This window comes from Dermochelys coriacea, chromosome 26, assembly GCF_009764565.3.
Source record: "Dermochelys coriacea isolate rDerCor1 chromosome 26, rDerCor1.pri.v4, whole genome shotgun sequence".
In the NCBI taxonomy this organism is placed as follows: Eukaryota; Metazoa; Chordata; order Testudines; family Dermochelyidae; genus Dermochelys; species Dermochelys coriacea.
The window spans coordinates 7287000-7301629 of NC_050093.1; the positions used below are offsets into that span (position 1 = coordinate 7287000).

Genomic DNA, 14630 nt, shown 5'->3' on the forward strand with positions numbered 1-14630 from the left:
CCTATGTGACAGGCTACTTTACTCACTGCTGAATGGCACCTCCTACTGGCAGTCCTGGAGATTAGCTCTGTCAGTTCAACACCCCTTCCAGCCATTACACCATCAGTTTCTCCTCCGCAGTCCCCCCTCAGGAGTCACAGCATCCTCTTTGTAACTCAGCCAGGTCATTATTGTGGTTTCCCCCATCCCAGAAAAGGGTGTCAAGATTCCTGCTCTCCAGTAGTCTCCTGCTTTACTGCCTTGCAGGATCGCTCCCATAGGAGATAGCGAGAGAAACCAGGCTCACACTACTCTAGATTCTGGCTCAGGAGCCCTTTAACCAGGAGCTACAGTCCATTCCCTGCATCTTACTGCCTTTCCCTGAGCCACTTCCATACCTCCTGGCCTCCCCCACTCCTCTAGCTTTATCAGTCTCTTTATTCCCTCCTCTCCCCAACCCCCAAACACACCTCCCTTCTATCAGGAAATGATTGCAGCCTCCTTCCCTACAGTCTCTACTTCCTATTTCCTGTCTTTTGTAGACATGCCACCTGTCCATCACAGGTGAGCTGCTCTCCAATTAGCTGCCTCCAGCTTAAAGCTCCCCTCCCACCTTTCCAGCCTAATTAACTAATGGGACATACCTGACCTAATTTAGCTCTTGCAGGGCCAGTGTGAAACCCACACCCTATCACAAAATCTGTGGGACTACACAGGGGTAAATATCACCCCAGGGGACTAGCTTCCCTAGTAGTCCAAGCTACATGTACATATAGTCTCTTCTCAGTTAATTGAAATTCTCCTCTAATGGGGCAACCAAATAATGTGTTAAACTTTAGAAGATGCTCATTGAACAGTTCTCATTAAGCAGGCAGCTTTTTAACCTTCATTGTAGAGGGGATGTGCTATTTACTTCCTCCAGCAAAGTCAAATGTCCTCTGTGGCGGCTACTTAAATGATGAAGGATATGTTTGTCAAAAAAAGGGATAAAAATATCTCTATACATTACATTAGTCTTTAAAAATTCTGACCTGAATGAAGGATTTGCACACTGGGCAAATATTCTGCCAATGAAGCAGAATTGCTGCAGTCCACATCCCTACAATCAATTATTTGATTGCAATGCACTTGGCCTAATCATTTATCTTTTGTTGCTTGGCTTTGAGCAACATGGCTCCAGTATACAGCCTGGCCACCTGAGGTGCGTGCTAAGTGGCTCCATGGGGCTGAATGCAAAGAATCTTCCCTACACTCATGGGGCAGTAGTGCAGCTGTCACAAAGCTGAAACCCCCTCTTATATCTGGAGTAGCCTTTTTGCAAGCAAAAGGCATCAAAAGTAGATCTGAGAAGCGGAAATATGTTTACACAACATGCAATTAGGCCCTGCAACTCTGTCATACGATACCATGGAGACCTAGAATTAATAGGCTACCGAAAGGGGTTGCATATTTACATGGATAATGAGAACATCCAGTTTTTTTTTTTTTAAAAAAAGGGGGGGGGGATGTAAATCCTCCTGCTTCAGGGATAAGACATCCTCTTGCTAATGGTGGTTAGCAATAAACTTTTCCCAGGGGCAAGTTACTTAATACTGCATTTCCTGCTGCTTCCTCTGAACCAGCTAGCGCTGACTACTACTGGAGACAGGATATTGAACCGGATGAACCACTGGTTTAATCCAGTCTTATGTAACTATACTCTTCATACAGGGAGTCGGGCTCATGGGTCCACAAAGCACCCTCAGATACCTTGAATTTGGAACGATACGTATTCTAGCTCACCCATTTAATATTTTATTAAAGGATTTCCAATACAATTACCAACATGTCAGGGAATAAACAGCCATTTGCACTCAATAAATGATCGACATCAGGAATAATATGAAATAGATACCAAAAATCTGCATTCAACTAACGTTGAGGCATTTTTTTTTCTTTGTGAATGGATCATGCATATATATTTATTTGATCATGAGAGTTGGTATAAGTCTCTCTTTAATAAGTTATACCAACTATACACCAGCAGGGTTACGTGCATCAACTCATTCTCTCTGGTGTGTGTGTGTGTGTGTGTGTGTGTGTGTGTGTGTGTGTGTGTGTGTGTGTGTGTGTGTGTGTGTGTGTGTGTGAGAGAGAGAGAGAGAGAGAATAGATGCAAGGATCTTGAATATCCTTGTGCACACAAATTCTTGCATTGATTTTTTAAACTTCAATACGACTACTTGAGTGAATAAGGATTACTCATGTCAGTAAAGATTTGCAGGATCAGGCTCAAACTAAGATCCTGAATCAAAGCCCACTAAATATATGGAAAAACTGGTTTAATTCAATGGGCTTCAGATCTGGCCTATAGAGATGTAGCTTTGCACTATTACAATACATGGACACTTTTACATCTACTCCCCTCCCCTTTACCATGGCTGGATGATAAAGACAACCATGTTGAAAAAAACCTGATATTTTACTTGCCAAATGTTATTCTTCACTACTGGCATCAGGCAAGTAAAATTTGGCAAGGCTTATACTGTACCTGTTGGTAGACAGATTAGATAAATCTTTATAACATTTTTCCCCTGACCTCCATAACTGCCCATGTTGGTGTCCAGTGGAACTGGTCATACCTATATATAATTGGAAAATGAGAGAGCGCGTGGGTGTGTCATTGATAATAGTGGGGTTCAGCCTCAGCACTCTAAACATCTAGAAGCATATTTAGCCCTTGCGTCTGACCCTGTTCTCTTGGGGCTGGCAGTAGAAAGCCTTTATCTTTGTTTAGTTCAGCTGTGTCTATCTGGAAATCGGCCAAGTAATCTTATTACTGCATTATGGACTGCTATCATTTTCTGCAACAGAACTAAACTTCTATATGGTGACACTTATTTGAGAGAGACTGAACCTCTCTATGGTCCACAGAGACATTAGACCTAATTCTCCAGAGAGCTATTAACTAGCCATTTTCATTAACACAGGGGACTTAACAGCATTTCTTCTTTGACCCACACTTTCCTTTTTCTTCTCTATGAATTTCAGTGCGTCTGTCATAACTACAGACTTTAGCACTAGCAGCCACACATGTACCTGTAGATATCTAGCACGGGGGTGATTTTGTACAAGTGTTCAGATCTAGATTAGAGACCAAGAGTTTACCTCTTCCTGCCCACTTGAGACATTTAGATCTAAGTGATGTCTGCAAGACACTAAAGCGAGGGCATTCTCAGTAAAGGGGCCTAAGTTATGGACTGCACTGCTCCTGTTCGTGAGGGTAGGGGAGCCCAAATGTAGTGGCTTTCAATTATAATGCCCACCACCTTACTCAAGCTTTTTTGAGAGACAGAGCTACTGGCTACATGGTAATATCAATTAAGCACTGTGCATGCTGACCCTTTGACATGCTGACCTTCCTTTTGATGTTTCACCACATTCCTGAGGTTACTTTTGAAATTCACCTCATAAACCCACTTTCAAGTCTATGGAAATCTGACGCTCCAGCTCCCACTAAAAACATCCTGTGGATGAAATGTTTCCAGACAATCAAACTATCTAGTGCTACAGAAGCTTCAAGGGGCTCTTGAGGGAAAAAACCCAAGCTTCGAGAAGTGCTAATGAAATGGTTTAGTCCAAACTTTTACCTTCATGCTGTCCTTGACTTGAAGGCCATTGCCTATTGTTCTGTCCCTATTAACGGAATTCTGTGCCTCAAACCAGCTCGCTGCAGATCATCACCTTCCAGAACAGATATTGCATTAGCCTTTTATGCTCCTGGAGGGAATGTTCCCTGACAGCCCCTGAACATTTGAAAATAAGCCAATTGCAAAGTATGTGGCCAAAAAACTTAATGTCATCCTGACAATATTTATAATTGAGGTCCCAATTTAATTTATGCCCCCTTTAAGGCCCCTTTGCACAGCCAGGCCATTGTAAAGGTGCTCTAGTTTAAATGAGAATCAGGCACAATATGTTTAAGCTATCTTTGTGCCAGTCTAAGGGTCCTGCCAATGAAATAAAGACCTAACCTTTACCCATGTAGAGAGGTGGTGCCAAGTTACCTCCTACCTATTTTTAACCAAGGTTTCCTACTCTACTACAAATAAGTCAAACACACAGAAATTGGAGTCTGAGCCATTGATAGTTTCCTGGTTGAGATGAACTGTTTTGATGTGGCTATTAAAGCAACAGACCAAGACAGTTGAATTAGCTGCCTGGCAGTAATCCAAGAATACAATACATGTCCTTTGAAGCCAGCAGGCCACATGGCCTCAATTACTGGGACTTCTGCACAAAGTGGAAAACCCCCAAAATTTCTTCTGTTTTTGATGAGCAGCAATATTCCCTCATTTTATGATTCATATCTTTGTTCAGGCCACTGTTCATCTTATTCATTAAAAGGGGTAGATAAATATTGACTAAAAGTGATTACCAAAAACCCTCATGCTGTAGAAGAGCAGGGATTGGTGCAAATAAAGGTCCCACTCAGTTGGTTTTATAACTATAGAAACCTGGTCATTTGAACATCTCCTCACTGCTATTTTGTCTTCCTCACAGTGGGTCACATGCAGAGTCCAGCTGCAATATTGAATGGAATTCACCCTTTCACAGATGGTCAACGTGAGGCCTGTTCACCTGATAAGTCTCATTTAAGATCTTGTTACTGGCTTGAGTAGAATTTAAGTGGTAACATGGTCTTTGTGCTGGAGTCACTATCATAATCAACAAAGAAAGGGTAACCTTTCAGTAGGAATAGTGGAACTGGAGAAATCTGTTTTCACACAACAGTCAGTTAATGTAAGCAATGCAGCGTCTACATAGACGCTGCATCGCCCCTAACTACACCCACATAAGCCCTATGCCTCTTGTGGAGATGGCATTAGGTTGCTATAAGCTGCTTTATGTTGACCTAATTTGTAGTGAAGACCAGACCTTAGGTTCAATGGGCCTGTTTCTCCTCTCACATAAGTCTACTTCCATCGGGACTTCTCCAACTTGCTATACTATTGTCGGATAAGAGAAGTGTCCTTAGCTACCCTAAATCCCTTTTAATATGGTAGGCTGAGCATCATCTGTTAATGCTGTGCATTTTTTCCTTTGTGCATTCAACATTTGCTTTGGGGCAGATTCACAGTTTGCTTAAATTAGGATGGCTCTATTGAAGTTGCTAGAGCTATGCCAATGCACGCACCCGTTGAGAATCTAACTGTCCTAAAATGTAACATCATTAATACCCCCCTTGTTAGTTAGTTCACTGTAAATTGCCACGTTGTCCCACAGGACTGCAGCATGTCCCAATTTAAATGAGTTTAGGCAAGAACATCTGAATCAGCTGTTGATAAAAGTGCACAGCTGTAAACTCATGGGGATGGCAAGGACAGGGCAGCTATGAAAGGAAAACCAATGGATTACAAAGCTGATCCCAAAGATTAAACACTCACACCACCACCCAATAAATGGATTTGAAAGTGCATCTCCACATGAGAAGATAAACAGGAGAAGGAAACAGCAATTAACAGCACTTATAGTTTCTGTATGCATTGAGTGGCTTTTATTATAGGAATGAAGAATTTAACCAGTCTAGTATTAAGAGTAAACGTGGACACTAAATTGAGAAAGTGCTGAGTAGATGCTTAAAAAGGCATTAAAGTAGAATTATAGTTTAATCAATCTTTACATTTATAATCAGCTTTCCATAGTTAAGGCAATGCAGTTGCATCGTGTCAGGGAACTTCAAGTAAACAACCCAGCAGAGCTATTCACTGCACCTCTTTAATCCAGCATGGGGTGACTTCTCAATTAGATACTCACGATACATGGATGGGAACAATTACAGACTCAGCAGAGAAAGAGGTATGTATAGGACTTCTGTGCTTCAGTATTTGTACAGTGCCTAGTAAAATGGGATCCTGGTTTCTTGACTGGGGCTTCTAGACACTAGAGCAATACAAATAACGACCAAGAGGGCAGGTATTGCTAGGCATTGACCAGCACCGAGTAGTATTAGGTTTTCCATACACAAAGGGTAAATATATGTATTCAGCCTGAATAGCTTTTATTTAGGTTAAAGAAAAAACCAGAACAAAAACAAAAAGTATTCATAATAAATACTTAGCTCTTATATAGCCCCTTTTATCAAACATCTTATAAAGCTTGAAAGGACAATATCATTATCCCCATTTTACAGATGGGGCAGTGGAGACCCAAAGCAATGACATGACTTGGCCAGGGGAAGAGGAGAAGCCAAAGATCCACCTGTCCAATTCCTACCCCTCCCCTTCTGCAGCACATCACGCTCACCTCTACTACAGAGCTCCTGCTGTTGGCCAATCCTGCCACAGCAACTTATGACAAGCGATTGAGAGAGTGCCATGTGCTGTCATAGCTCAAACCTCTTACACAATTAAAGAAAGATCGAGCTCAGAGAGAATGAGAGCAAGGGCCAAATCAGCAATAGCATCAAACGAGAGGAGGCAGGCCAAGAAAGCAGGGTCATGTGGTTATTTACAAATAGGAGAACTTTGGATGCAAACTTAGAGAGGTGCTCCAAGTAAGATATTGTAGTTTGTGTTTGGTGCTGGAAATGGAGAGGAGCAAAGATGAGGCAGGGGGATCTTGTTTTCTAAATCCAAGAAAGGGGTGGTTCAGTTTCAGTGTATTTTTCCAACCCCCACAAGAGTGGTTTGATAAGCTAATTTCATATATAAAAAAAACCAAAGTATTGTTACACACACACTGCGCAGACGAGAGACTGCAGGTGAGAAGTGGTTTGACCAAGTTCACACAGCTCACCAGCGATTGAGCTGAGAAGAAAACTGCGGTCTGCTTGAGTCCCATGCTTGTCCCTTATCCACTGGGCCATACCGCTGCTTGCTTAGCTGTGCCTCTAACTGGGAAATGAAAAAATGAAGTTAAGTGAGACAAAGGGAGGAGAGGGGAGAACAAGGTACTAAGCTTCTGTTCTTGGAAGAAGAGGTTTAATCACATGAGTCACTAGCATATAGACTACAGGCTTGACTACACAGCGAGTTCCTGCGCAACAAGACAGGATGTGAATCTACAGCACACCAGCTTGCCGCACAGGAACATCCCCTATGGACACTGCTGCAGTGCAGTGTAGTTTGAAGTAGTAAGCCAAACCACACTCCAGGAGTTTGATTGTACCATAGCAGTATCTACATGGGACTCTGCAGTACTGCTAGGTGCTGTGTTATATAATCACTCCCTGGCTTAACGCTCAGTAACTTGCTGTGCGAGGAAGCCCTGGAGATGTTTAGGTCTCATTGTGGATCTCCATGTCACACAGCAGATGCCTGATTTATCCAATGCTTCCCCTTTGCCCATGCATGTGGGGCCAAATTTTCAAATATAGACTCAAATGCTGCCCTTCCCCAACATGCATGCCTGCAAAAGCACTGTACATAAAGAATTAGTGATAGCATTTGTTCATGGCACTGTGGTGGTGTTCATCTGTGTGGTATATTGAGGACTATATTGGAATGGCAAGCTATTACTTCAAGAGTGGGGTGGGTGGAGGGTTCTGGTCCTGCTTGCAGGCTCTGAAGCTCTGTAGCAAAGCATGTGATCAAATGTATTCTGGAAGGAGCCAGCTTAAAGCAAGATGGCATGAGTTGTCTCTGCCTTAGGCAGCGGCCTGCTCTCCCTGTTTTGGGGTTTTGTTATTTTGAATTCTAGGAAACATTAACGTGTTGCAATCTTCCAGCAAAAATTTGCTTTTACTCTAGTATCTGTGCATGCTGTGAACGTAAGACAGTGTCTGCATGTTTTCCTTTCAGAATCTGGTTCCTAGCCTCCTTCAGTCCCACTAAGGGTAGAAGAAACCAAAGGAAGATTTCAGTCAGAAATAGTTAAAGAACTTTCTGATAAGCTAAGTTTCCTAAAATGGATATCTTGGCCCCACATAAACTACTTGCAGATGAGGTTGGGGATTAGAAGTCGTGCGTGAAGAGCTATGCTATTCTCTTCCAGCTCTTATTTAAAAAAGCACCGTGTCTTGCTCAGATCTGGTTCATTTCATAAAATGTTACCTTAAATGACAACCTGTTGCCAGAATTAGCCTGTGAATGACTTGTGCATCAAGATGCATAGGCTCTGAAAGCTTACTTCTTGCCTCTCTAATGCATCCAACATCAAAGTATCAGGGCACTCTACACAATTCTGATACGAGTCATTATCCCTCTAAGAGGGAGGAGTCTATCAGTGAGACAGAAACTAAACTGATTAGATCTCAGTGGTCAGCATCCCAGGGAGCCGGGTTTATGGCCTCTTTAGTTGAGAAATTCTTGCGTACCCAGGGCTGTATTGTGCCACACTGTAAGGGCTGGATCTTCAGCAGTGCAAATCAGTGTCACTTCATTGCAATGAAGATATGATATAGCCCACATAGCTGGCTTAACCCAGGGTTTTCTATCAGGTAGGAATGACTTCCCCAAGGTACCTGGAAACAGGGGGAAAGAGGCTGTTTAGATCTGGGTTGTGACCACCGAAGCATCCCTTCTGAATGGGTCTTGTGGTGGTATAGGCAGAGCTGGCAGGCCCTGTGAGATAGCTGGGCCTTGGCCAATTTAGGCCTTTCAAGGTAAGCAGCAGGAGTTGGTGCTTAATTTAAAACTGGATTGGTAGCCATTGCAGAGTGTGAATGTCTGAAGCGATATATTCCTTTTCCCCATGTCAATCTATGTAGCATGGGGGTAGTCAATAGGTGGACCAGAGGTCAAATCCAGACCAGATGCTTTTGAACAGACCCAAAATTGTCTACTTAGTGTTATTTTTAAAATTTCTTCTCTGGAGTCTGGACCTGGATTATACCTTTTCTAAGAAAGTTGGACCTTGACAACAAAAAATAAAAAGCTACATTGGGGGTAGTCTATCATGTTGCCCATCACCATGGTATCTCAGCACACTGGAGATGGGCTACTGTTTACTGCTCCCAGGTCTTCTGCAGTACTTCCTAAAGAGATTCAGTCTGTAGTTAGCTTTGCTGTCTCATGAGGAACTACAGAGAGTAGGGGTGGGTGGAGGAGAAACTCCAGGATGGGCTCTTTAGTCTCTTTCAAGAGCCTGCATTTGGCTGCTTCTTCTGTGCCTGCCTGGTTAACAGCAATATCCAAAAGTCCTTGCCACAAGGCAGATCATTGAGCTAGTCCTTTGATCTCTTCAAACCAGAAGGGCTCTTCTGGAAGGGATTGGTTTTGTAATCCTTTAAGGCCAATTACAGAGTATACGCTCCATGTCCTTTGGTGTGCCTCCCTGGAGTGAGCCACGCAAAGACCATGGAGTGCATGCTCTGTAATTAAAGGATTACAAAACAAATCCCTTCCAGACAGGGCCAGATTTATGCCTTTTGCACCCCTAGAGACAGCATCTTCAGCATACTCTTCCCCCCATCCGACACCACACACACACACTTACAGCTGACCTTCATGTTTTCTGTAAAATATGAAGTAAAAGAAACAGCCTTTTGGGAAGGCATGAGACCCTGTCATGCAGAACTCCAAGCCTGAGCTCCTAGGTGAGGCACAAGGGGGTGGAGAGGAACAGTACCTCTCCCCTTGGTAAGCAGTCACTGTGTGTCTTCCATCCCTCCTGCAGCCCAGCCCAGCTCAGCAATGGTGTTCCAGCTCTGCCCATGCAAGTAAATGGGGTGCCAGCAACACCCCTTCCTCTTCCTGGCAGGGGGTGGCAGAGATAGGGAAGTTGGCTGGGATGTTCCCTGCATCTTCAGCAGCTTCTGTGCCTGGCCACAGCTCAAAGCCCCCCAGGTGGGCTGACTTGGACACTCACCCTGCTCCAGCCCCACATGCTGCGTGGCCACCAACCCTTGCCAGGAGTCTGCCCACCTGCAGTGGAGCTGTATTAAAAGTGGGTCCAAAACATTAGGTGCCACTGAGCACATGCCCATCCTGCTTCCAGAGGAAGGGTGGCAAGCAGAGGCAAGAGCTAAAGTGTTCCATTTTATAGACCCAAGCACAGCTAAATCAACTCAGATTCCTGGGTTCTATTCTAAAGTCAGGAAAGAAGAGTTGTTTAGTAGGTATGGTGGGGTTTACGACTTAATCTGTACAAGTTCTACCCATTTGCCACACCATAAACCTCTGTAGTCTGTAAAAGGGGTACAATAATTCTTACCTACCTCACAGGAGTCATTCTGATTTGTAAAGAGAACTCAGATCCTTAGCAAAATAGATAGTTATATTGAAATCTCACCGTGTTTGCTACTGCAGCATACATGGTATGTGAGATCCCCCTCTCTATAGGCATTAGAATAGCTGGCCCAAATGGAGCGAATGAAGGTCATTTTGCCTTTAACCTAGAGTATTCACGTTTTAGGTCAGACTTTTGGCTTTCAGTTAGTCAGTTACCCAATACCATTGTGCTGAGCAAAAGATACATGGGGGCCTGATTCTGTTCATACTTACTCTAGTGTAATTCAGTAAAGTTGCTCCTGATTTACCAGGTAGATGAGAAAAATCATATCCTTGTCAGAGACTAACAAAGGGTTAGATACATGAATTTCTTACTGAATCTGACCTATTATTCAGAACTTACAAATAGGCACAACTTTGGTACAAGTCTAGAGGAAAGACTCCTGTAGAAAACGAGATTGGCGTAATGCTGATCTCACTGTTACATCTTCTCCTACTTTACTTTGGCTGTTTGTGATGATTTAGAAATTCCCCTACCATTTGGTAGGTTAGCAGCTCAGATATCATTTCAGGGGGGCCTTTGACTGATAGCAAAGAGGCGCTTTGTTATGCTCCAGACTGTCACTGGAGAACCCTTCAATAAGGACAGCAGAAATGCAGAAGCCAGTTTGTTTAATGCAGTGAGATGCTATGCTGAATTGTAACTGAGAAATGAAGAATCCTTCAGGGGAAATAGAATAAAGTCCTCAGCTGGGGTAAAGCGGTGTTTCTCTAGAGACTTTAATGAAAGATACCACCAACTGAGAAGCTGGTCTTTTGAGGCAACAGAGCTATATTGAAAGTGAAGGGTGCCCAGCACAACCCCTTATCTGATTGCAGATCTCTATTCTACCCAAGTAATTAGAACAGCTGCCTGCAGGGTACATCCCAGTTCAAATCATTTCCTGCTAAGAGTTTGAGAGGCATTTGCTGTCACAGCTGCCATACTTACAGGAAACAGCTGTTCTGCTTCACCTCACCTTCAGTTGCATTGAATATCCTGCCATTGCTTTGCTCTCAGCTATGTTTCCAGTAGTTGAGCAGACTGGTGGCCTGACTCAAGGAGGAAGTTAAATATGTTAAGTATTTCATTAGTTTCCTTGGCTGAAAGGAACTAGGGCACACAGATCACTCTGGATCTGCTTCTCAGTCATACCCAACGGTTCAGTCCATCTGAATTTCCTTCTGTCCAATTTGTCCACCCCAGATTCGGTCTCTCCCACAACACTGTACCGGCAAGTTTTTATCTACTGCCTCTGCATGCATATCACCACACTTGTAGCTCCTGTCCTGATCTGCTCCTGCAGCTCATGGCCAAGAGGGAGGAGGCAGCACTGGCTGGCCATCTCGCTTCCTCACCCCCTGCTGCATACAGTTTGGTCAAGGAATCCAGCAGAATGAGGGGGGCAATCTTGGTTTCCTGTTCAGTAGTCCACAGGATGGGGAGGAGGAGGAGTTGCAGGGAACTTGCAGCTCTGATGCTGAATGGGGGGCAACCAACAGCAGACTCTGTAGAGGAGAGACTCAGCAGGTGAGCCTTGGGAAGTGCACTTGCTTACAGAGCTCTGATTTAGGACCAGTGTCTGTGGTCCTATTCTGAAGTTTGGAAGGCAATAGTTTTTGGACTTTAGAGAGTAGTGATTCAGCAACATAAGCTGATGCTGCATTAGCTCAGCTTCAGAGAGCATAATGATTGGCCCTCACTTCTTTTCTTTCCAGTACTTAATTACACCACAGGAGAGGCAAGTAAATCTGCTATTCCTGAGTCATCTGGATACCCTCAGGCCAGCATCCTGTCAGCTGCTGCTCTGTGTGAGCCTCACGCCTGCCTCATGCAGAGCTGCTTTTATTCATTTCCAGTGCTTGTGTAACTGACACCATCTGCCCAACCCCCCCCCCCACTCTGATCTGAGCAGGCCCAAAGCATATCTAGGAACCCAGAACCTACTATGTAAAGAGAAAGCTTTATATCAAAGGATCCCCCAAAACTTCACAATTTTAATTCAGCCTCCCAAGAGCCACCTGAGGCACAGAAGGGTTAAAGTCCAGGTGGCGAAGGGCCCTTGCATGAATGTGCAGAGTGGAGTTGGAAACCAAAAAAATTTGCCCCATCTTTGACTCCACACACAAGCCCTAACCACAAGTTGATTGGCATTTTTGCAACAGTGAATTCCCATTTGACCTGTTCCTGGTGTCCCCTGTCAAAGTATTTGATCATCAACCCAAGTGACTGAGCTCTTTGGAAAAAAAAAAATCTAGTCTTTAGTTGGTGTCTGACTAGGAGCAAAGATCTTTTGGAAAAAAAAAAGTCTGATTTTTGAAATGCTCTCCATGGCACCAGTCTGGCTGTGTGGCCTTGATGCAACTCCTCTAAGTCAATGTTAGCAGTTCCATTAACTGAATAGGCTTTTTACAGACTCCAGCTGTGAAAATGTGGTCCGTCTATTTCCTTCTTGCCCATGTTTAACATACATTTCTTGCTAATCTTTACAGTTAGTCTCCAATGGCTTCATGCCCAATTCATTTGAAATGTATAGAAAATCAAGTTCATAATCTTACAGACTGTTTGAGAGGTAAAGAATAAAATAGTATTTGGGGTGGAGGGTAACATTAAAGAGGATCTCACTCACTCCAATGCAGTGAGCTGTAGCTTACGAAAGCTTATGCTCCAATCAATTTTTTAGTCTAAGGTGCCACAAGTACTCCTTTTCTTTTCACTCAAATCTGCAAGGAATCTGAATTCCAGCTGAAAATTGTTGCAAATAGAATAAGTGAGCAAGAGGAATACACAAAAACACACTGGCATAGAGATCAGCCAAAAATGTTATAGCAGGCAATTACAGAAGCATGGAGCAAAGCAAAAAAGGCTGCAGAGTTGACACATTTCAGTTGGGTAACAGGTCTGAGTTGGGTAAAATTTTATAGATCTAATTAGATAATCTAGTTTTCTGGCACCAGAGCATGTGGGAGATTTACATTAGCATCTTATGAGGAACATAGGAATGGATATAAAAATCTTTCCATCAGCTTCACAAAGAAATAGCCTTATGACACATGCCTCCAAACTGCCAGTTTATACAGTTTTCATACTGGCAGTGCAAGTGCCTTTTGCTTACATTAGCCACTTCAAGTTGTATGCTTTCAGTTAACATGATTTTTCTCAGGGAACTTTCAAAGGCAAGTTTCTCCATGCTTTTGCTCTCCATATTACTATTAACAGTGTGTTACTTTAGAGCCTATCAGCTCCAGCCAATCAGAGGCCCATTATGCTAGGATCTGGACATAGATCCTCACACATTATTGGTGGACTTGGATCTCCCAGTTCAGCTTTGCAAAGAGGTATCCAGAACTTTTTTCCCTGATTGTTGTACATGGCTAATTTCAGATAGCCAGAACTGCTGGAGGGCCATTTGCCATAAAGGAAAAGGCAAATTCAGTTAAAAGTTGTGATAGGAACCCTTGTCCTCTAGCAACTTGTTTGAGCCAAACACCACATCTGGCCACAGACACCATGTCCATAAGCCATCGCTCTTGCTTTGGGCGAAATCTTCATTTGGTGTGAAGTTAGTGGAGCTAGACCCATTTACACCTGGGGATCTGTCCCAAATATTGCATTTGTTAAGGTTCTTGAACTGCTTTAATCTGTCACTGCAAATGGGGGTCATGTGATCACTAGGATTATTTTTTAAGAAAGAAAACTATGCAGAGACTTTCAGTTTGAATGAAAACATATGAAGTTGAAAAATGCCAATACCTCAGCAAGTACAATTCAATGGCAGTAAAAATGCCACACTCAGAGTGTGGACTAAAGGGAATGTGTCTGATTTTGATGGACATGCACTCATTCTAAGAATATGCATTTCAGCTTCCGGTGGACTTTGAAAACTTGAAGTTGTTCTGAGCAGAGATTTTCATCTCTATCTACTATTGACCTTTCAGATTTGACATATTACTGGGGCACTAGCACTCAACTCTTAATAGAGAGTCACTGAGGAAAAAAGCAATGGGCTTACTGGTGCTAAATGTCCAAGCATCATACGAGTCCAAAAGCACCAAGGTAGACTCTGAACTTAAAAAGCATCCAACCCCAGGACAGCAGAGACTCAGGCTTAATCCATGCTCTGGATTCAGGATCCCAAATATTTAATCTGGCTGGAAACTGACAGGGATGGCCTTCTGCTCCCATCTTAGCATTCTTGCCTCTGGTTTGTAAACACTTGTTTACTTATTTATCTCAACCACCCCCCTTTCCAGCCCTGTGCAAAACAAAAAGCAAAAAAACTCAGTTTACAGCAATCAACATGAGCCCCCTTTGCCAAATACAAGTGAGCGAAAGATCCCTCCATGCAGAGGCCTCCGTTTACCCTGGCCTCGATAGCCTCTCATTCCCCACTTACACCTTCTTCCTGTGCACTTGTCTGCTCTTCCACTTACTGGGGTAGCTCCCTAGTGCTCCCCAAT

At 43.4% G+C, this 14630-nt stretch overlaps 1 long non-coding RNA gene across 1 annotated transcript in view; it reads right to left on the reverse strand.

The window, feature by feature from the left end:
• Window positions 1-1235: 1235 nt before the first annotated feature.
• LOC122457541 overlaps window positions 1236-14630 on the reverse strand; it is a 33600-nt gene continuing 20205 nt past the window's right edge. Inside the window, exons 2-3 of the long non-coding RNA XR_006277107.1 lie at window positions 6695-6854; window positions 1236-1322 (exon numbers count right to left, since the gene is read on the reverse strand). This is a non-coding gene — a long non-coding RNA (uncharacterized LOC122457541). The remainder of the gene's footprint in view (window positions 1323-6694; window positions 6855-14630) is intronic.